Consider the following 20,705-nt stretch of genomic DNA (forward strand, 5'->3'; position numbering starts at 1 on the left):
CCTCCGGGTGCTCTGGTTTCCTCCCACAGTCCAAAGATGTGCGGGTTAGGTTGATTGGCCATGCTAAAGAATTGCCCCTTAGTGTCCTAAAATGAGTAGGTTAGAGGGATTAGCGGGTAAAATATGTAGGGATATGGGGGTAGGGCCTGGGTGGGATTGTGGTCGGTGTAGACTCGATGGGCCAAATGGCCTCTTTCTGCACTGTAGGGTTCTATGAATCTATGAACCCACCATGCTAAATTGGATAGATACAGAACAAATCAAGCATCATAAAACTGGGCATCCTTGAGAAGCTGTTGGCCATCAGCAGAATTGTATACAAACACAATCTGTAACTTCATTGCCTGGCATAACCCCCACTCTACTATTATCTCAAGCCAGGGGATCAACCCTGATTAAATAAGCAGTGCAGAATAGCATGCCAAGAGCAGCACAAGGCTTATCCAGGTTCCAACCTAGTGAAGCTACAACACAGGACTACATGCCAAGCAGCAGATGCAGAGTGCTATACACTGAACAAAGTACTCCTACAACTAATCGATCAGATCCAAGCTCTGCAGTCCTGCCCCATCCATTAGTAAATAATAATGGACAATTAAACAACTAACTAGAGGAAGAGGTTCCATTGATATGTCCTCCTCAATGATGGGAGAGCCCAAAACAAAAGGCAAGAATGAAGTATTTACAGCCAGAAGTGATCAGTGGACGATCCATCTCAGCCTTCTCCCGAGATTCCCAGCATCACAGATGCCAGTCTTCAGCCAATTCGATTACTTCCATGTGATATTAAGAAATGATTGGAGGCATACAGCAAATGCTATGATCCCTGAAAACATCCCAGTTGTAATACTGAAGACTTGTGCTTCAGAATGAGCCACTCTCCGAGCCAAGCTATCCCAGCACAACTACAACACTGGCATCGGCCGAACAATGTGGAAAATTATTTGTGTGCGTCCCAAAAAGCAGAACAAATCCAATCCAACCAATTACCACCACCTCAGTCTGTTCTTGATCATCAGCAAAGTGGTGGAAGGTGTTATCAACAGCGCTGTCAAATGACACTTTCGCTGCAATAGCCTGCTTGCCAACATTCAGCTTGCCTGGCTTCTGACCTCATTACAGCCTTGGTTCAAACATGCGAGAAAAAGGAACTGTGCTTGACATCAACGCAGCATTCGACCATGTGGCATCAATTAGCCTGAAGCAAAACTGAAGTTGATAGGAACCAGGAGGAAAACTCTCCTCTAGTTGGCCTCATACCTTGCACAAAGGAAGATATTCGTGGCCGTTCGATGCCAATCATCGCAGGCTCAAAAATAGTGTCCTCGGTGAACAATCTTCAGCTGCTTCGTCAATGACCTTCCTTTTATTATAAGTGGGGATGTTCACTGTGCAATCTGCGCTTGATGAGACAGCAAACATGAGTTCCTTGTAGCCAATACAGGGGACAAGTGTGGCATGGGTGCTAGCTCACTGGAGCATGAGGTCACAGAAGTATCACTGCAGAGTGCTCAGATTAACACTTTTATCAGGCTAAAGAAGGGGTTCAAATGAGTGTCATATGGGTTCAAAATATTAACTCTATTTCCCTCTCCACAGATGCTGCCAGACCTGCTGAGTCCTTACAACATTTTCTGTTTTTATTACAAAAGAAAACTGATGGGTTGCACAATGAAATGCTTGGTGCATTCTAAGCCTGTCAGAAAATCTGCAGTCAATGTCAAAGAGTATAGTTTACCCAGCACCAACTTGGCACAGGACATTGTAGAGGTTCAGAGCTCATCATTTCCAGGGTGGAAGTGGTGGTTAACTCTTTTCATATAGATGTGGAACCAACCATTTTGCAATAATTGATGTTGCTGCAATGGAAGCTGACTTCTCTTGTGCAATCTCAGCTTGCTGCCATCATAACTGTGAATTAAAATGTACAGAGGGGCTTTCATGGTGTTGTATAAGTCCAGAAATCTATCCTCTCAACAGTTTACTAGGATTGATGAGTGGCAGTTGCTTCATGGAACTTGATAGAGAGATGTGCAACAGGCAGGGCTTTCATTGTATGCATGATACACGTGTGCTGGACTTGCACACAGGAAACATGAGCCAAGTCATCAGCAGATAGCCCTTGATGCCCCATTTGGTTTGCTGACATGGTTCAAGTGCAACTGACACAGCAGTCTAAAGCAAAATGAAGGCATCCTGACTGCCTATGGTCACATACCAGCTAGATGTTGAGGGGGTGGAGTTATTTTAATTAATCATCTGGGAACCTAGTGATTTAGCTTTAGACAAAATGATTTAACTTATGAAACTATTGGATATACCACCATTTTCAGATTAGCATGCAATGGTTCCATTTCTGATCAGAGTGCATTGATTTCTACTGTACGTCAACATCAAAGTGATGGAGTAACTACTGATTTGGGTGTCAATCAGACTTCTGAACATAACTAGATGATGCTCTTTGACAATGAGAAGGGAGTTTATTTTAGGTAGTTTTGGTTTGTTGCCGCAATGCCAATTGTAGTTCAGATTCTTCCACCCAACTTTTCAATCTTTGCATTATGCCTGTTTCAGATCAGAAAGGGGAATAATTGTATCTTAAGTAGTGTCAAGTTATTGGTTCAATCACTCACAAACTGAACCAGGCAGCTCCTTTTTCAAATTTGAGTAGTCCGATATCCAAAATCTAGAAAGTCCTAATTTTGTTGCTGGGCATATAAAACAAGAATTCCTGTTTGTATTGAAGAACTAATCTTAAAATTAGCCAAGGAAATAAGGAGACATAGAAGGGAGAAGGTTCTGTCCTTCACGTTATTTCAGGGAGGTTAACACATCAATTAGGGTGCTCAGTCAGTTATCTGGAACTAGCAAGATAACAGGGACTTCACCATATCCCACAGCAAGAGCGGAGTGACTTCCCATGAGCTGCATGGCCTAGTTCCCAAAGAGAATAAGGTATTTAAGGGCAGATAGTCCCCACCCACAGCCCAATGATTTGCAAATAATAGGCATTTTGTGCCAATTTGTCCTACTAAACAATAGTAACAGAGGATAATGCAAGAGGAGCATGTGCCAATTGTCACAGAAATGGTGAATAAGAGATTCAGCCTAACATCGATAAAGGGGAAAATTCTCAAATCCATTATCAAGGCCTTTCTAGCAAAGCATTTAGAAATCAGTGACAGGATCAGACAGAGTCAGCATGGATTTATGAAGGGGAAATCATGCTTGACAAATCTTTTGGAATTCTTTGAAGATGTAACTAGTAGAGTTGACAAGGGGGAACCAGTCGATGTGGTATATTTGGACTTTCAGAATGCGTTTGACAAAGTCCCGCATAAGAGATTATCATGCAAGATTAAAGCACATGGGACTGGGGTAAAGTGTACTGAGATGGATAGAAAACTGGTTGGCAGAGAGGAAACAAAGAGTAGGAATTAATGGGTCCTTTTCAAATTGGCAATCGGTAACTAGTGGGATGCCACAGGGATCGGTGCTGGGACCCCGAACAAAATGTAACATCTCAAAGTTTGCAGATGATACCAAGTTGGGGTAGGAGAGTGAACTGTGACGAGGATGCAGAGATCCTTTAGCATGATCTGGACAGTTGGGGGAGTGGGCTACTCAATGCAGTAAAATTTGGATAAATGTGAGGTTATTCACTTTGGAAGCAAAAACAAGAAGGCAGATTACTACCTGAATGGCTGTAAATTGGGAGAGGGGAGTGTACAGCGGGACCTGGATGTCCTTGTGCACCAGTCGGTGAAGATACACATGCAGATGCAGCAGGCGGTAAAGAAGGCAAATAGTACGTTATCCTTCATTGCGAGAGGTTTCGAGTACAGGAGCAGGGATGTGTTGTTGCAATTATACAGGGCCTTGGTGAGGCCACACCTTGAATATTGTATGCAGTTTTGGTCTCCTTTTCTGAGGGAGGATGTTCTTGCTCTAGAGGGAGTGCAGCGAAGGTTTACCAGACTGAAGCCACGGATGGCGGGACTGATGTACGATGAGAAATTGACTAGGTTAGGATTGTTTTTGCTGGAGTTCAGGCGAATGAGGGGGGATTTCATAGAGACTTATAAAATTCTAACAGGACTCGACAGAGTAGATGCAGGGAGGATGTTCCCGATGGTGGGGATGTCCAGAACCAGGGGTCACAGTCTGAGGATTCGGGGTAGACCATTTAGGACGGAGATGAGGAGACATTTCTTCACCCAAAGCGTGGTGAGCCTGTGGAATTCATTACCACAGGAAGTAGTTTATGCCAAAACATTGAATGTATTCAAGAGGTGGCTGGACATAGCACTTGGGGTGAATGGGATCAAAGGTTATGGGGAAAAAGCAGGATTAGGCTACTGAATTGAACAATCAGCCATGATCGTGATAAATGGCGGAGCAGATTCGAAGGGCCAAATGGTCTCCTCCTGATCCTATCGTCTGTGTTTCTAAGGACATTAAAGCTGAAGAAACTGTTTTAGGATTGTGCATGCTGAAGAGAGGTGGATAGCCATAGAGCAAAATATCGAATTGGAGCCCCCTTAACCAACTGTCAATATGTAATTGTTGAATGTAGCTCTTAAAATGTGAAGGAACAAAAGGGAGATTTATTCAGTGTTATATGCCTATCTTACTGAGAAGGTGAAACTATGTGTAGCTCTGTCCTATACGCATGTGTGAGGGAGGAGGCAATCACCTCCCTCCAGATCCCCAAATTATAATTCTGGGTGGGTTACCAACACTCCTACCCATAATTTTCCACAATTTTTCAATGTCCCCTTTCCACAAGGACTTGGAGATATGAAGGACTGAAGTTGAACATTTTTTCTCTGAATTGGTACTATGCCTTACAGTTATCTGGAAGCAGGCACGGTGGCACAGTGGTTAGCACTGCTGCCTCACAACACCAGGGACCTGAGTTCGATTCCCGGCTTGGGTCACTGTCTGTGTGGAGTTTGCACGTTCTTCACGTGTCTGCGTGGGTTTCCTCCGGGGTGCTCCAGTTTCCTCTCACAGTGTGAAGGACATGCTGGTTAGGTCCATTGACCCGAACGGGCGCTGGAGTGTGGCGACTAGGGGAATTTCTAGTAACTTCATTGCAGTGTTAATGTAAGCCTTACTTGTGACTAATAAATAAACTTTACTTTAAGGCGGCCCTTGAATATTCATGTTTCTGTCTTTGTACAATTAGCAAGACTTAGTGAGAAATTAGAGAAATTAGAGTGTCTAGCATTGTTCCTATCTTACTTCTTTTTCATGTGTTCTGCTGAAAAGTGTAGGCTGTACAATGAATTAAAAAGGCTTCAGGAAGGTTTCTTGTTTGTTCAGTTATATCTATTTCTCTTATACAAACCCCTGAACCCCTTTTGGCTAAGATCAAGTGTAGTTATGCGGATGCTGTGCTTGGTTGAGGTCGTTAGGTTACATTTAAGCTTCATTTTCATATGAAGCAATTTTTAAAAGCGGCATCTCGGCCTTTTGGCTAAGATGCAAATGAGATCAAGCCTTGGAGGAGGAAGACCTGCACCTACTCCAATCAGCTTGGCTCATGTAGATCAGGCCCAAGACAGGGGTTGCATACCCTGTCTTGTCAGCTTGGATCGGAAATGTCCCAACTTGTTGAGACTCTGAATTGGACTTGATTTGATTGAATTGGAAAAGTATTTTTAAAAATCCCTGAACACATCCAGGAAACTTCTACGTATCTCCCTCTAGTAGCCACTTACGGATATTACACTTAACAAAAACTAAAGGGACAACAGCAATCTAAATTACATCTAGGAAATCCAGGGCAATTTTTTTTTAAACTTTAAATTATGTGGAGTTGGAAATCACTCAAGAGTAACCTGAATTTTGAGACCTGAAATAATCTACTTAAAGGACAAAATAAGACCAAAAATGTAGAACATTCACTTGGGCATTTTACTTTAAATCATTTGGGTTTGACACTGTGCACTGAACTAAAACATCCTCAGATCTCCCATAGTCAGCTAATGTTGCAGGAGTTTTGCCAATTTCAAGTTCCAACTAGTTCTCAGGCCAATTGCACAGTATAAACAAATCTTTTCACATATAAATATGCAAACAAAAAGCAAGATAGATGCAAACCATCCAATTACTGCCCCATCAGTCTACTTTCCATCATCAGCAAAGTGATATGTGTCGTAGACAATATTATCAAATGGCATTTACTCAGCAATAACCTGCTCACTAGCACTCTGGTTCCAACAGGGCCACTCAGCTCCTGACTTTATTTCAACCTGGTCCAAACATGGACAAACAAAACTGAACACACCCAGTGAGGTGAGAGTGACTGCTCTCGACATCAAGGCTACATTTGACCAAGTATGGCATGAAGGAGCAAAACTGAAGTCAACCAGAATCAGGGGAAATTCTCCACGGATTAGAGTCAGAGCTAGCAACAAAGAAGATGGTTGTTGTTGGCAATCAATCATCGCAAATGATGCTGAGATATCGTTGCAGGAGTTCCTCCGGGTACTGTCCGAAGCTAATTAACTTTCCTCTATCATAAAAGTCAGAAGTAAGGATGTTCGCTGATAACTGTACAATATTCAGCACCATTCACAGCTCCTCAGAAGCAAATCATGTCCATATGCAGCAAGACCTGGACAATAATCAGACTTGGATGGAAAAGTGGCAAGTAACATTCGTGCCACACAGTGCCAAGCAATGACCATGTCCTACAAGAGAGAATCTAACCATCTCCCTTGACACTCAATGGCATGACCATTGCTGAACACCCAACTATCAACATCTTGGGAGGTATCATTGGCCAGAAACTGAACTGGACCAGCCATATAAATACTCGAGCTACAAGAGGAGGTCAGAGGCTGGGAATTCTGTGGCAAGTAACTTAACTTCTAACTCCTGCCTAACATCTACAAATCACAAGTCAGGAGTGTGATCAATACTCTCCATTTCCCTGGATGATTCCGGCTCCAACAACACTCAAGAAGCTTAACAGCATCAAGGACAAAGCAGTCCACTTGACTGGCACCCCATTCACCATCTTCAATGGTCATTCCCTCCACCACCAATGCACTGTGGCAGCAGTGTGCAAGATGAAGTGCAGCAGCTTAAACCAAGGTTCCTTCGACAGCACCTTCCAAACCCACAAACCCACTCTATCAGTTAGAAGACAAGGGTAGCAGATACCTGTGAGCACCACCACCGACAAGCTCCCCTCCAAGGTAATCAACATCCTGACTTGGAACTATAACTGCTGTTCCTTCATTGTCGCTGGGTTAAAATCCTAGAACTCCCTTCCCAATAGTACCATAGGTGTTCCTAAAACACATGACTGCAGCAGTTCAAGGCAATGGCTTGCCAGCACCTGCTCAAGGGAGCATTCAGGGATGAGCAATAAATGCCAGCTTCACCAACGATGCCCGCATCCAACGAATAAATAATTTTAAAAATAAAGGTTGTAAATGAGTTCCTGTTATTCATTTATATACTCAAGCAACTGGTGAAATTTCTTCAAAGCAGAGATCAACTTGCTAACAAATTGGAATCTTGTGCTGCATTCATACTTGGGCGTTTAAGAGTTTGACTATTGGTAAGTTTGGATCAGCATCTTCCCACCAATAAAGTACTGCTTTAAATCAAACATTGGTTTCAACAAAAAAAACTAACTTGCTTTGTGGCAAGTTTTAATTTCTGTCAGGGTACACATAATTCCATAGTGCTCATTTTGTACAAGTATTTCCAATACTGGACTTCTTCAGCTATAATTGTGTGTGAAAACAGTGTATTCTATTTCTTAGGGACTCATGAAAGATAAAAACAGCTCTTCACTTTTATGACTCTTCAATATGTCTTACTGTTGGCAATATAATGTTGGCAAGCATTCCAATGCACATACATGCCTACAGGTTCAGAAGCCAGCGTAAATACAGCTCACTGAAAAGTGCATTTTTCCCTGTGCCAAACTGTGGTTGTCACAAGAAGTCTCTGTGCTGAACATTTACGAATGTCAAATCTGTGGAGGGGCAAATCCACAGTTATGACTGTGTTATAGGAGTATAAACCAGCACTATTCAGTCCAGATTGCTGCCTTACATATCTTAGAGACTGGTCTAATGAAAATATCCTCCAAGAGGAAATAGCTTTAAGTTAAACTACATTGATGGACAAAGCAGAAGCATACATGTGTGTTTTGGTCATAGAACCTCATGCATAAATACGATGCAAGGCTTCTTATGAAAATCATACCCTTTCCCCACAGAATGCAATGCATAAGTTATGTCTTTGGATCTTACTGCTGTTGATCCATATGTTAAGCATCCACAAATCTCTTTGGTAGCCTTGATAAGCACATGCATGCATGTTAGCAAGGAATTAAAATGTCCTCGCCTTTTTCTGTCCACAATTTAGTCTTCAATCACAGGTTCTTCTTTGAGATTTAGCTTTTGCTTTCGGGTAGGCAAACTGCTTTGGAGTTTAGATCCTGTTACCTGGTTTAGAATGCTGTCCACTGATGAGTTTCCATATTTTTATATCAGTTTCATCAAACCATTTTTGCTCTTTTTTATAGTGTGTCCGTGGAATTCTTGGCACAAGTGATGATGAGTTTCAATGCGTGCTCGTCCATCTTAGACATTGTGTGATGGTGACCATCCATCCTTTGGCTTCTATTTGAATGGTTAAAATTCCTTCAGCGTGGTATTGCTTGACAGTCCTGGAACCTCAAGCTTCCTCTGTATCTGTCGTGGCTGTCAGTTCCTTCTTGGGGGATGCCTCAAGCGCCAATACTGAGCAACTAAGATCAGTAGTCTGTCCTGTTCATCAGCTGTACCCATAGCAAGTGCACATCTTTTCGATCCTTGGCCCTAACAGCAAGGTCCAAATCTTCCATTCAGGGTCAGAATCTCCATTACCAGCCCTGAACAGACAAAAAAATATACTTACCTTCTGATTTTTCAGGGCAGTCTTTCGACGGAGGATCCTGCAGAACTGGCTCAGAGCAGGAATCCTCAGATGGTGCAATGGCACAGGTCAGTGCAGAAACCATACCCTTTTTACAACAGTATCTGCCATGTTTTGTAAGGAGTGTAAATATCCTAAAGCTTCTGGGAAAAGCTACGGTAAGAAAGTTAGTAGATAAGGAAGTAGGGTGGCAGGTGGGTAAGGTGGTAGTTAGCAGGCGGGTGGGGTGGGTGAGGTGGTAGGGTAGTAGGTGGGTAGAGTTAGTTGCATATTGTCATTTAGGAGATGGATAACATCTGTTAATTTAGCTGGGCATCCACATACATGAGGTAACTAAGTGTGTTGATGAAGGTAGGGCAGTTGATGTCATATACATGGATTTTAGTAAGGCGTTTGATAAGGTCCCCCATGGTCGGCTTATGATGAAAGTGAGGAGGTGTGGGATAGAGGGAAAGTTGGCTGATTGGATAGGTAACTGGCTGTCTGACTGAAGACAGAGGGTGGTGGTCGATGGAAAATTTTCGGATTGGAGGCAGGTTGCTAGCGGTGTGCCGCAGGGATCAGTGCTTGGTCCTCTGCTCTTTGTGATTTTTATTAATGACTTAGAGGAGGGGGCTGAAGGGTGGATCAGTAAATTTGCTGATGACACCAAGATTGGTGGAGTAGTGGATGAGGTGGAGGGCTGTTGTAGGCTGCAAAGAGACATAGATAGGATGCAAAGCTGGGCTGAAAAATGGCAAATGGAGTTTAACCCTGATAAATGTGAGGTGATTCATTTTGGTAGGACAAATTTAAATGTGGATTACAGGGTCAAAGGTAGGGTTCTGAAGACTGTGGAGGAACAGAGAGATCTTGGGGTCCATATCCACAGATCTCTAAAGGTTGCCAGTCAAGTGGATAGAGCTGTGAAGAAGGCCTATAGTGTGTTAGCTTTTATTAACAGGGGGTTGGAGTTTAAGAGCCGTGGGGTTATGCTGCAACTGTACAGGACCTTGGTGAGACCACATTTGGAATATTGTGTGCAGTTCTGGTCACCTCACTATAAGAAGGATGTGGAAGCGCTGGAAAGAGTGCAGAGGAGATTTACCAGGATGCTGCCTGGTTTGGAAGGTAGGTCATATGAGGAAAGGTTGAGGGAGCTAGGGCTGTTCTCTCTGGAGCGGAGGAGGCTGAGGGGAGACTTAATAGAGGTGTATAAAATGATGAAGGGGATAGATAGAGTGAACGTTCAAAGACTATTTCCTCGGGTGGATGGAGCTATTACAAGGGGGCATAACTATAGGGTTCGTGGTGGGAGATACAGGACGGATATCAGAGGTAGGTTCTTTACGCAGAGAGTGGTTGGGGTGTGGAATGGACTGCCTGCAGTGATAGTGGAGTCAGACACTTTAGAAACATTTAAGCGGTTATTGGATAGGCACATGGAGCACACCAGGATGATAGGGAGTGGGATAGCTTGATCTTGGTTTCAGATAAAGCTCGGCACAACATCGTGGGCCGAAGGGCCTGTTCTGTGCTGTACTGTTCTATGTTCTATCTATTCTGTAGCACCTTCCAAAGGGCAGTTAAATCCACCAAGCCTTTGTGAGATCAAAAAAAGACATGTACAGTGCTGTCAAGGCCTTCTGATGAACAAGAGCAACCACTGAAAGAGAACTGCTAGCGAAATAAAAGGGAAGCTACCTGAACCAACAATCAACCAGCTCCTTTACTAACCAACAACCAATGCGCTCACTAGAAGGGCGACTGCAAGGCTAAGATGGGGCTCATAAACCATTTGCAAACCCGCAGCCAACACTGACATCTCACTCCCAACCAGCACATGCAAGAATCATCAGTTTTCCTTGTAACATCTGCTGCCTTGCTTACCCACTACTTGAGGAACCCAGCAACTTAAGGGAGGCAAGAACAGCACCACTTATGGGCAGTTCTTTTCTAGCCCACTAAGCTAACCTGCTTCCTTTCTGGGAGTGTCTCAGAGGGAGGTGTTGACCCGTTAGAGAGAATCTCCATTACAAGGGAGGAAGTGTTAGGTTTTTTAGGTAACATTAAAACTGACAAATCCCCAAGGCCTGATGGCATCTATCCTAGACTGCTCAGGGAGACAAGAGATGTAATTGCTGGGCCTCTGATGGAAATCTTTGTCTCTTCATTGGACACAGGTGAGGTCCCTGAGGATTGGAGGATAGCGAATGTGATACCGTTATCTAAGAAGGATAGCAGGGATAACCCGGGTAAATATAGGCCGGTGAGCTTGACGTCCGTGGTAGGGAAGTTGTTGGAGAGGATTCTTAGAGACAGGATGTATGCGCATTTAGAACGGAACAATCTCATTAGTGACAGACAGCATGGTTTTGTAAAAGGGAGGTCATGCCTTACAAATTTGGTGGAGTTTTTTGAGGAAGTGACAAAAACTGTTGTCGAAGGAAGGGCCGTGGATGTCGTCTATATGGATTTCAGTAAGGCATTTGACAAAGTCCCTCATGGCAGGTTGGTTAAGAAGGTTAAGGCTCATGGGATACAGGGAGAGGTGGCTAGATGGGTAGAAAACTGGCTTGGCCACAGATAACAGAGGGTAGCAGTCGAAGGGTCTTTTTCTGGCTGGAGGTCTGTGAACAGTGGTGTTCCGCAGGGCTCTACTGGGACCTCTGCTATTTGTGATATATATATAAATGATTTGGAAGAAGGTGTAACTGGGGTTATCAGCAAGTTTGTGGATGACACGAAGATGGCTGGACTTGGGGATAGCGATGAATATTGTCGGACAATACAGCAGGATATAGATAGGCTGGAAAATTGGGCGGAGAAATGGCAGATGGAATTTAATCCAGATAATTGCGAAGTGACGCATTTTGGAAGAACTAATGTAGGGGGGAATTATACAATAAATGGCAGAGCCATCAAGAGTATAGAAACACAGAGGGACCTAGGTGTGCAAGTCCACAAATCCTTGAAGGTGGCAACACAGGTGGAGAAGGTGGTGAAGAAGGCATATGGTATGCTTGCCTTTATAGGACGGGGTATAGAGTATAAAAGCTGGAGTCTGATGTTGCGGCTGTATAGAATGCTGGTTCGGCCACATTTGGAGTACTGCGTCCAGTTCTGGTCGCCGCACTACCAGAAGGACATGGAGGCTTTAGAGAGTGCACAGAGAAGGTTTACCAGAATGTTGCCTGGTATGGAGGGTCTTAGCTATGAGGAGAGATTGGGTAGACTGGGCTTGTTCTCCCTGGAAAGACGGAGAATGAGGGGAGACCTAATAGAGGTGTACAAAATTATGAAGGGTATAGATAGGGTGAACAGTGGGAAGCTTTTTCCCAGGTCGGAGGTGACGATCACGAGGGGTCACGGGCTCAAGGTGAGAGGGGCAAGGTATAACTCAGATATCAGAGGGACGTTTTTTTACACAGAGAGTGGTGGGGGCCTGGAATGCGCTGCCAAGTAGGGTGGTGGAGGCAGACACGCTGGCATCGTTTAAGACTTACCTGGATAGTCACATGAGCAGTCTGGGGATGGAGGGATTCAAACGAATGGTCTAGTTGGACCAATGAGCGGCACAGGCTTGGAGGGCCGAAGGGCCTGTTTCCTGTGCTGTACTGTTCTTTGCTCTTTCCTGAGATCCACCAATCATCACAACCCTCAACTAGAACACTGCACCACCCAATGTTCTGATACCCCGTCTCACATATAGTCCTCACCTTGTTCCCCCCTCACCATCCCTCTTCAAAGTCCTTTATGGACCTCTATCCTGCAATATGTATCTAATCCCTCCTCCGACTTCTTGTGGCTGCTCCCTGGTTGCAACCTTGTGCCTTCCTGCCAGTCTTGGAATCTGTTCAGCTGCTGGCCAGAAAGCAGAAAAATAATTTAAATAAGGTCCTACTATTAAATTCTGGTTATACATTTCTGAATTTCCAGGCTGCTACGATGACCGTCCTTCACCAATGTCTCCATAAATACGATTGTCACTGAGGCTAAGGTGACAGCAGTTATCTCATTACACCCAGGGACTGAACATGTAAACATGTGGCTTATTGAGCTTAATACCACACCAGATGGAGTTACTCTTTCAATTGTATGGCCAGCAATAAAGAATTTGCAGCAGGAGTAAAGTATAATTTAATATTCCTCTTTATATAAACCCAAAGTGATACCATGGCAACAACATCCACAATTTCCAATTTGAAGATGTACTGGCTTATATTTAAAGTGTTATTAGCAAACAGCGCCTCACCTGCCAGCATGAAGCTCAGAGTTTCCTTCAGCATATCAGAAGTTTGATCATGTTTCAGCACAAATGTTTGATCAGGTACCTATGTAGCCTGGATAAATTCCTGGATTTATACTTTTACATTTAGCCCTGGTGGATTGCATTTTCCTTGCTGTAATTTTGCAAGGTAATATTTTCCAATTAGAAATTCATCTAATCACTGACAATCCTGGTGCAGATTTCAGTGGCATTTGACATTAAGGACCCTCTCCTTAATGAGTTTGGCATTGCAATCCCCATGTGTACGTTTTGTAAATATGTGCTTCTCACCTGTCTGCTCACTGATGAAATTACATACTGAAACGAGAAGATATAAATGAAAGCTTCCCACTGATTTAAGTTATCCTGTGAACAGTGTACTGCAAGTAAAAAATAAACCTGGGGATATTTTTCATTGAACCAGTTTATGTCTGTCATAAACAGTTTAAATGTTACTGCTACAAAATCAAAGTGCCCCAAAAGGTTTTATGCTTACTGATGAATGTCGGGTTGAAGCAATTAAACAGCAATATTTCTGAACACACCTGCACAAAATATTCCATGGTAGTTTGGCTGTGGTTTAGGTAGAGCACAGTAAGAAGTCTCACAACACCAGGTTAAAGTCCAACAGGTTTATTTGGTAGCAAATACCATAAGCTTTCGGAGCAATGCTCCTTCGTCAGATGGAATGGTCTCTGTTCTCAAACAGGGCACAGACACAGAAATCAAATTACAGAATACTGATTAGAATGCAAATCTCTACAGCCAGCCAGGTCTTAAATGCACAGACAATGTGGGTGGAGGGAGCATTCAACACAGGTTAAAGAGATGTGTATTGTCTCCAGACAGTACAGCTTGTGAAATTGTGCAAGTCCAGGAGTCAAGCTGTGGGGGTTACTGATAATGTGACATAAATCCAACATCCCGGTTTAGACCGTCCTCATGTGTGCGAAACTTGGCTTTAACCTGTGTTGAATGCTCCCTCCACCCACATTGTCTGTGCATTTAAGACCTGGCTGGCTGTAGAGATTTGCATTCTAATCAGTATTCTGTAATTTGATTTCTGTGTCTGTGCCCTGTTTGAGAACAGAGACCACTCCATCTGACGAAGGAGCATTGCTCCGAAAGCTTATGGTATTTGCTACCAAATAAACCTGTTGGACTTTAACCTGGTGTTGTGAGACTTCTTGCTGTGCTTACCCCAGTCCAACGCCGGCATCTCCACATCATGTTTAGGTAGAGCTCAGAGTGCACAATTCCAGACTTTCCACAACTAAGTTCAGTGAATTCCACCTGCACCACTTTGGCTGATGTGTATTAGATTAATGAACTGAGAAGGCAGGTCAGGGGAACAAAGTGTTATTTCTCAGGTTTTTTGAAAATAACGAGTGACTGGGGAAATTGGAATTGTTGTAAACTTGACATAATGTTCTTCAAGTCACTGTAAACTGTTTTCCAGCCATGCATACCAGAATTTTCTCAATAATTTTAGGGGAAGGTGTGACCTGTACAAAAAAGACGGGTGGTACTTGAATCCCAGGGGGACCAATATCCTGGCAGGAAGGTTGGCTAAGGCTACTGGGGAGACTTTAAACTAGAAAGGTTGGGGGGAGGGAATCGTGATGAGGTGACTGAGAGCAAGGAGGTTAGCCCGCAAATAGAGAAGGATTGTACACAGCCTAAGAGGGAGAATAGATGGGTGATGGAGAAGGGGAGAGCTCAGACCAAAGGTTTGAGATGTGTCTATTTTAACGCCAGGAGTGTAGTGAATAAAGTGGATGAGCTTAGAGTGTGGATTGATGCTTGGAGGTGTGGTGTGGTGGCCATTACAGAGACTTGGGGACAGGGACAGGACTGGATACTTCAGGTGCCGGGTTTCAGATATTTCACAAAAGACAGAAAGGGAGGCAAGAGAGAGAGAGGGGGGGGGGGGGAAAGAGTGGCACTGCTGATCAGGGATAGTGTCACAGCTGTAGAGAAGGTGGAAGCCATGGAGGGATTGTCTACGGAGTCTCTGTGGGTGGAAGTTCGGAGCGGGAAGGGGTCGATAACTTTGCTGGGTGTTTTCTACAGGCCGCCCAATAGTAACAGGGATGTTGAGGAGCAGAAAGGGAAATAGATCCTGGAGAGATGTAGTAATCATGATGTGGAGATGCCGGCGTTGGACTGGGGTGAACACGGTAAGAAGTCTCACAACACCAGGTTAAAGTCCAACAGGTTTATTTGGTAGCAAATACCATAAGCTTTCGGAGCACTGCTCCTTCGTCAGATGGAGTGGAAATGTGCTCTCAAACAGTGCAAACAGACAAAATCAAGTTGCAGAATACTGATTAGAATGCGAATCCTACAGCCAGCCAGGTCTTAAAGGTACAGACAATGTGGGTGGAGGGAACATTAAACACAGGTTAAAGAAATGTGTATTGTCTCCAGACAGAACAGCTAGTGAGATTCTACAAGCCCAGGAGGCAAGCTGTGGGGGTTACTGATAATGTGACATAAATCCAACATCCCGGTTTAGGCCGTCCTCATGTGTGCGGAACTTGGCTATCAGTAGCTTGAGATGTAGTAATAACAGGGTTGTCGTGATGGGAGACTTTAATTTCCCAAACATCGATTGGAATATCCCTAGGGTAAGGGGTTTGGATGGGAAGGAGTTTGTTAGGTGTGTTCAGGAGGGTTTCCTGACACAGCATGTGGATAAGCCTACAAGAGGAGGCTGTACTCGATCTGATACTGGCTAATGAGCCTGGACAGGTGTCGGATCTCTCAGTGGGGGAGCATCTTGGGGATAGTGATCATAACTCTATCTCCTTTACGCTAGCATTGGAAAGAGATAGGATCAGTCAAACTAGGAAAGTGTTTATCTGGAGTAAGGGGAAATATGAAGCCATCAGGCAGGAGATTTGAGGCGTAAATTGGAAGGAGGCATTCTCGAGGAAAAGTACTGAAGTAAGGTGGCAGATTTTCAAGGAACGTTTGTTTGGAGTTCTGCATGACAACGTTCCGATGAGACAGGGAGGTGTTGGTAGGTTACGGGAACAGTGGTGCACGAAAGCTGCGCTGAACCTAGTGAGAAAGAAAAGAAAAGCGTACAAAAGGTTCAGAGAGCTAGGCGATGATAGGGATCTAGATGAGTATACGGCTTGTAGGAAGGGACTTAAGAAAGAAATTAGGAGCCAGAAGGGGTCACGAGAAGGCCTTGGCAGGCAAGATTAAGGAGAACCCTAAGGCATTCTATAAATATGTGAAGAATAAAAGGATGAGATGTGAAGGAATAGGACCTATAAAAGGTGAAGGTGAGAAAGTCTGTACAGAACCGGAAGAAATAGCAGAGGTGCTTAATGAATATTTTACCTCGGTATTCACGGTGGAAAAAGACCTGGGTGGTTGGACATTAAGAAAGAGGATGTGTTGGAAATTTTGAATAGCATCAAGATAGCTAAGTCGCCGGGACCGGATGGGATGTACCCCAGGTTACTGTGGGAGGCGAGGGAAGAGATTGCAGAGCCTCTGGCGATGATCTTTGCGTCGTCGATGGAGACGGGAGAGGTTCCGGAGGATTGCGGATGTGGTTCCTATATATTCAAGAAGCAGAATAGGGATAGCCCAGGAAATTACCGACCGGTGAGTCTAACCTCAGTGGTTGGTAAGTTGATGGAGAAGATCCTGAGGGACAGGATTTATGAACATTTAGAGAAGTTTAGTATGCTCAAAAGTAGTCAGCACGGCTTTGTCAAAGGCAAATCGTGCCTTACGAGCCTGGTGGAGTTCTTTGAAAATGTGACTAAATACATTGACGAAGGAAAAGCGGAAGACGTGGTTTACATGGACATCAGCAAGGCGTTCGATAAGGTCCCCCATGCAAGACTTCTTGAGAAAGTGAGAGGGCATGGGATCCAAGGGGCTGTTGCCTTGTGGATTCAGAACTGGCTTGCCTGCAGAAGGCAGAGAGTGGTTGTAGAAGGGTCTTTTTCTGAATGGAGATCGGTCACCAGTGGAGTGCCCCAGGGATCTGTTCTGGGACCCTTGCTGTTTGTCATTTTCATAAATGACCTGGATGAGGAAGTGGAGGGATGGGTTGGTAAGTTTGCCGATGACACGAAGGTTGGTGGTGTTGTGGATAGGTTGGAGGGATGTCAGAAGCTGCAGCGTGACATAGATAGGATGCAAGACTGGGCGGAAAAGTGGCAGATGGACTTCAACCCGGATAAATGTGTAGTGGTCCATTTTGGCAGGTCAAATGGGATGAAGGAGTATAATATCAAGGGTAAGACTCTTAGCAACGTAGAGGATCAGAAGGACATTGGGGTCCAAGTCCATAGGACTCTTAAATCGGCCTCGCAGGTAGAGGAGGTGGTTAAGGCGGCGTATGGTGTGCTGGCCTTCATCAATCGAGGGATTGAGTTTAGGAGTCGGGAGATAATGATGCAGCTTTATAAGACCCTCGTCAGACCCCACTTGGAGTACTGTGCTCAGTTCTGGTCACCTCATTACAGGAGGGATGTGGAAATGATTGAAAGGGTGCAGAGAAGATTTACAAGGATGTTGCCTGGATTGGTTGGCATGCCTTATGAGGATAGGCTGAGGGAGCTCGGTCTTTTCTCCTTGGAGAGACGAAGGATGAGAGATGACCTAATAGAGGTGTACAAGATGTTGAGAGGTATAGATCGGGTGGATTCTCGGAGGCTTTTTCCCAGGGTGGAAATGGCTGCTACGAGAGGACACAGGTTTAAGGTGCTGGGGAGTAGATACAGAGGAGATGTCAGGGGTAAGTTTTTCACTCAGAGGGTGGTGGGTAAGTGGAATCGGCTGCCGTCAGTGGTGGTGGAGGCAAACTCGATAGGGTCTTTTAAGAGACTTCTGGATGAGTACATGGAACTTAATAGGATTGAGGGTTCTAGGTAAGCCTATATATAAGCCTCGGTAGGTAGGGACATGACCGGCGCAACTTGTGGGCCAAAGGGCCTGATTGTGCTGTATTTTTTCTATGTTCTAACTGTCCCAGATAAACAGTACAGGGCAATGGCAACAGATCCTTGAATGCACTTACACGCAAGTGCTCATTATCCACTGATGCACAAAGATCTAAGCACCCTAGCGTTTTATGCTAATTAGCTGCAATCTTGTTCCACATGACTGGAGTAGTAGTTGTAAAATTTCCACCAGCCACGTATTGCAGCCTGAGCAAAAAGCAAGGAGTCCTGAATGTGGCATTGCATTTATATGACACTGTATAGTTTCCTTATTCTCATGAGAGAAATGAATTGGTACCTAAGATACAAAAACTATAAAAGACAAACACTGCCACACACTCATTACTAACTTATTACAATTACTCTAAACTGTTAAACCCACATCCAAGATCCTTCATTTAAATAAAGGATTGGCGCATCTGCTTCCATAATTAAACCAACAAATCAACAATGGCATTAACCATCCGCAACTGACTATGTTCAATTCAGTAGCAGGCCAATTATGTTATTTTTTTTAAAAAATGATTGGGGTCAAATAATTTCCATTTAAAAGTATAAGATTCTTCACCAAATAACACAAATCTTCTGTATTGGATGGGAGTGTAGTTCAAGAATTATTTTTACTGATAATGAAAAGTTTATTGAAGATTTTAATACTTCCATATCATGAGATGGAGTGGTCAATATCAACTTTTATAAAGAACTCAGTATATATTTTGCTTGGATGTTCTACTCAAAAAGCAAACTCTCCAGTCTCAAATCAGACAGTTGTCAACCCTATTCCCATTCTGTTTTTTTTTTACTTTCCCCCCCCCCCCCACCCCCAAACCAGCAGACCTAAATGTTTAACAAGTTTTCTCTGTTGGAATGTTGGATACAAACAAAAACTACCGGTTTGGGCGACATGGTAAATAGTTGATCACTACTTTGATAGAAAAAGCTAAATAAAGCCAATATTCTTATCCTCAATAAACCTGATATTTTCCACTGATCATGGGTGGACGGTAACATACAATACACTGAGACAGGAATGTGTATAAATCATACAAAATTAAAGATATTTTTGTCCCAATTAGGGGCATGCAAAAAAAGTATGGTCCAGTTCACTCAACACCTCTCATTTGGACCACCTTTGGTTGTCGGTCTCCCCCAGGTAATCTAATAAAGATCATACCACAAAAAAAACACGGCCAAGGGAACATTGTACATTGATATCCAAATGGAATGAAGATCATCTTTAAAAGTTAAATCTAAAGTATGGTTGAAAAGTTCTATGGTTTGATTTCTCTTTAGTTAGCAGCATCCCGTTACCGCAGCGTGCCTGCGCCATCTTATTTTTTAATATCAGCATGCTCAGATGTCAGGTTTCAAAAAGCACCATCCCCACGTGTATTTAATTTAAATTCTCGCTGGACTGGGAGTGTATTCCTGCAACAAGATTTGCAAATATAGAATAAAAGCCACTCGGAGGCTTTCACCTGCACCTTTTACAAACACCTCCCTCCCTGTTGTCAGCCGCCTAAATAACAGCGTAGCGCCAAACAAACTTGACTAAAAACGGGCACCCCTTGATTGACGGCCACCCAGACCAATTAGCGGCAAGAGGGCGCACTAGCTGGGGACCAGCGGGCCTATGAGCGGCGCTGTGATGGGCGTGGGCGGGGCAGCCCAGCAGGTTGGGTTGAGGCAGCCGCAACGGCGGCGGCGGGGCGTTGGGGTGGTCAGCCCCGCCATCGGCAGCGACGCAGGTGACGCCGCCGTCCGTACACTCGACGCCGGCCGTCCGTCCGTCCGGCCCGTCTGCGTCCTGACGTCCCGCAGGCACCGGCCGACGGCACCCGCCACGGCGGCGACACGGCCCGACCCGCCACGGGGAAACGCCAACCGGCACGGTCACTTCTTACCTGCGCGTCGAGGCGCCGCCGAGCGTCTTATTAAATCCCAAAGCCAACATCGACCGGCTCGAGCAGGCGGCGACGTCACTCAGTGGAGCGCGCGCGCGCGCGGCTCGGCGCAGGGCACGTCGGGCTGGTGACGCACGCATGTACGGGGGACGTCAAGACGTCATTGCGTCACGGGAAGTCGATGGGGGCGGGGGGGGCAAGGCTGATGAAGTTGCTCAGTGAACACACTGGGGGTAATGGGCTGAGTGTCACTAATTGAGCACACAGGGTAATGGGCTGAGAGTAACTACCTGAACACACTGGGGGTAATGGGCTGAGTGTCACTAACTGAACACACTAGGGGTAATGGTCTGAGTGTCGCTAACTGAACACGGGGTAATGGTCCATCACGCAAACAAGCCTCCCATCCGTTGACTCTGTCTACACTTGCAGCTGCCTCAGCAAAGCAACCAGCATAATTAAGGACCCCAGACATCATGGACATTCTCTCTTCCACCTTCTTCCATCAGGACACATACCAGCCGACTCAAGATCAGCTTCTTCCCTGCTGCTGTCAGACTTTTGAATGGACCTATCTTGCATTAAGTTGATCTTTCTCTACACCCTAGCTATGACTGTAACATTACATTC

At 44.6% G+C, this 20,705-nt stretch overlaps 1 protein-coding gene across 2 annotated transcripts in view; it reads right to left on the minus strand.

The window, feature by feature from the left end:
• The window catches only part of gmeb2 (glucocorticoid modulatory element binding protein 2), a 79,380-nt gene extending 59,193 nt beyond the window's left edge, over nucleotides 1–20,187 (minus strand). For both annotated transcript variants that reach the window (XM_078236488.1, XM_078236487.1), the window contains exon 1: nucleotides 20,076–20,187. The gene's annotated coding sequence lies outside the window, so the exon portion shown is untranslated. The remainder of the gene's footprint in view (nucleotides 1–20,075) is intronic.
• Nucleotides 20,188–20,705: the final 518 nt, after the last annotated feature.

The sequence above is a fragment of the Mustelus asterias genome, chromosome 20, assembly GCF_964213995.1.
Source record: "Mustelus asterias chromosome 20, sMusAst1.hap1.1, whole genome shotgun sequence".
NCBI lineage: Eukaryota > Metazoa > Chordata > Chondrichthyes > Carcharhiniformes > Triakidae > Mustelus > Mustelus asterias.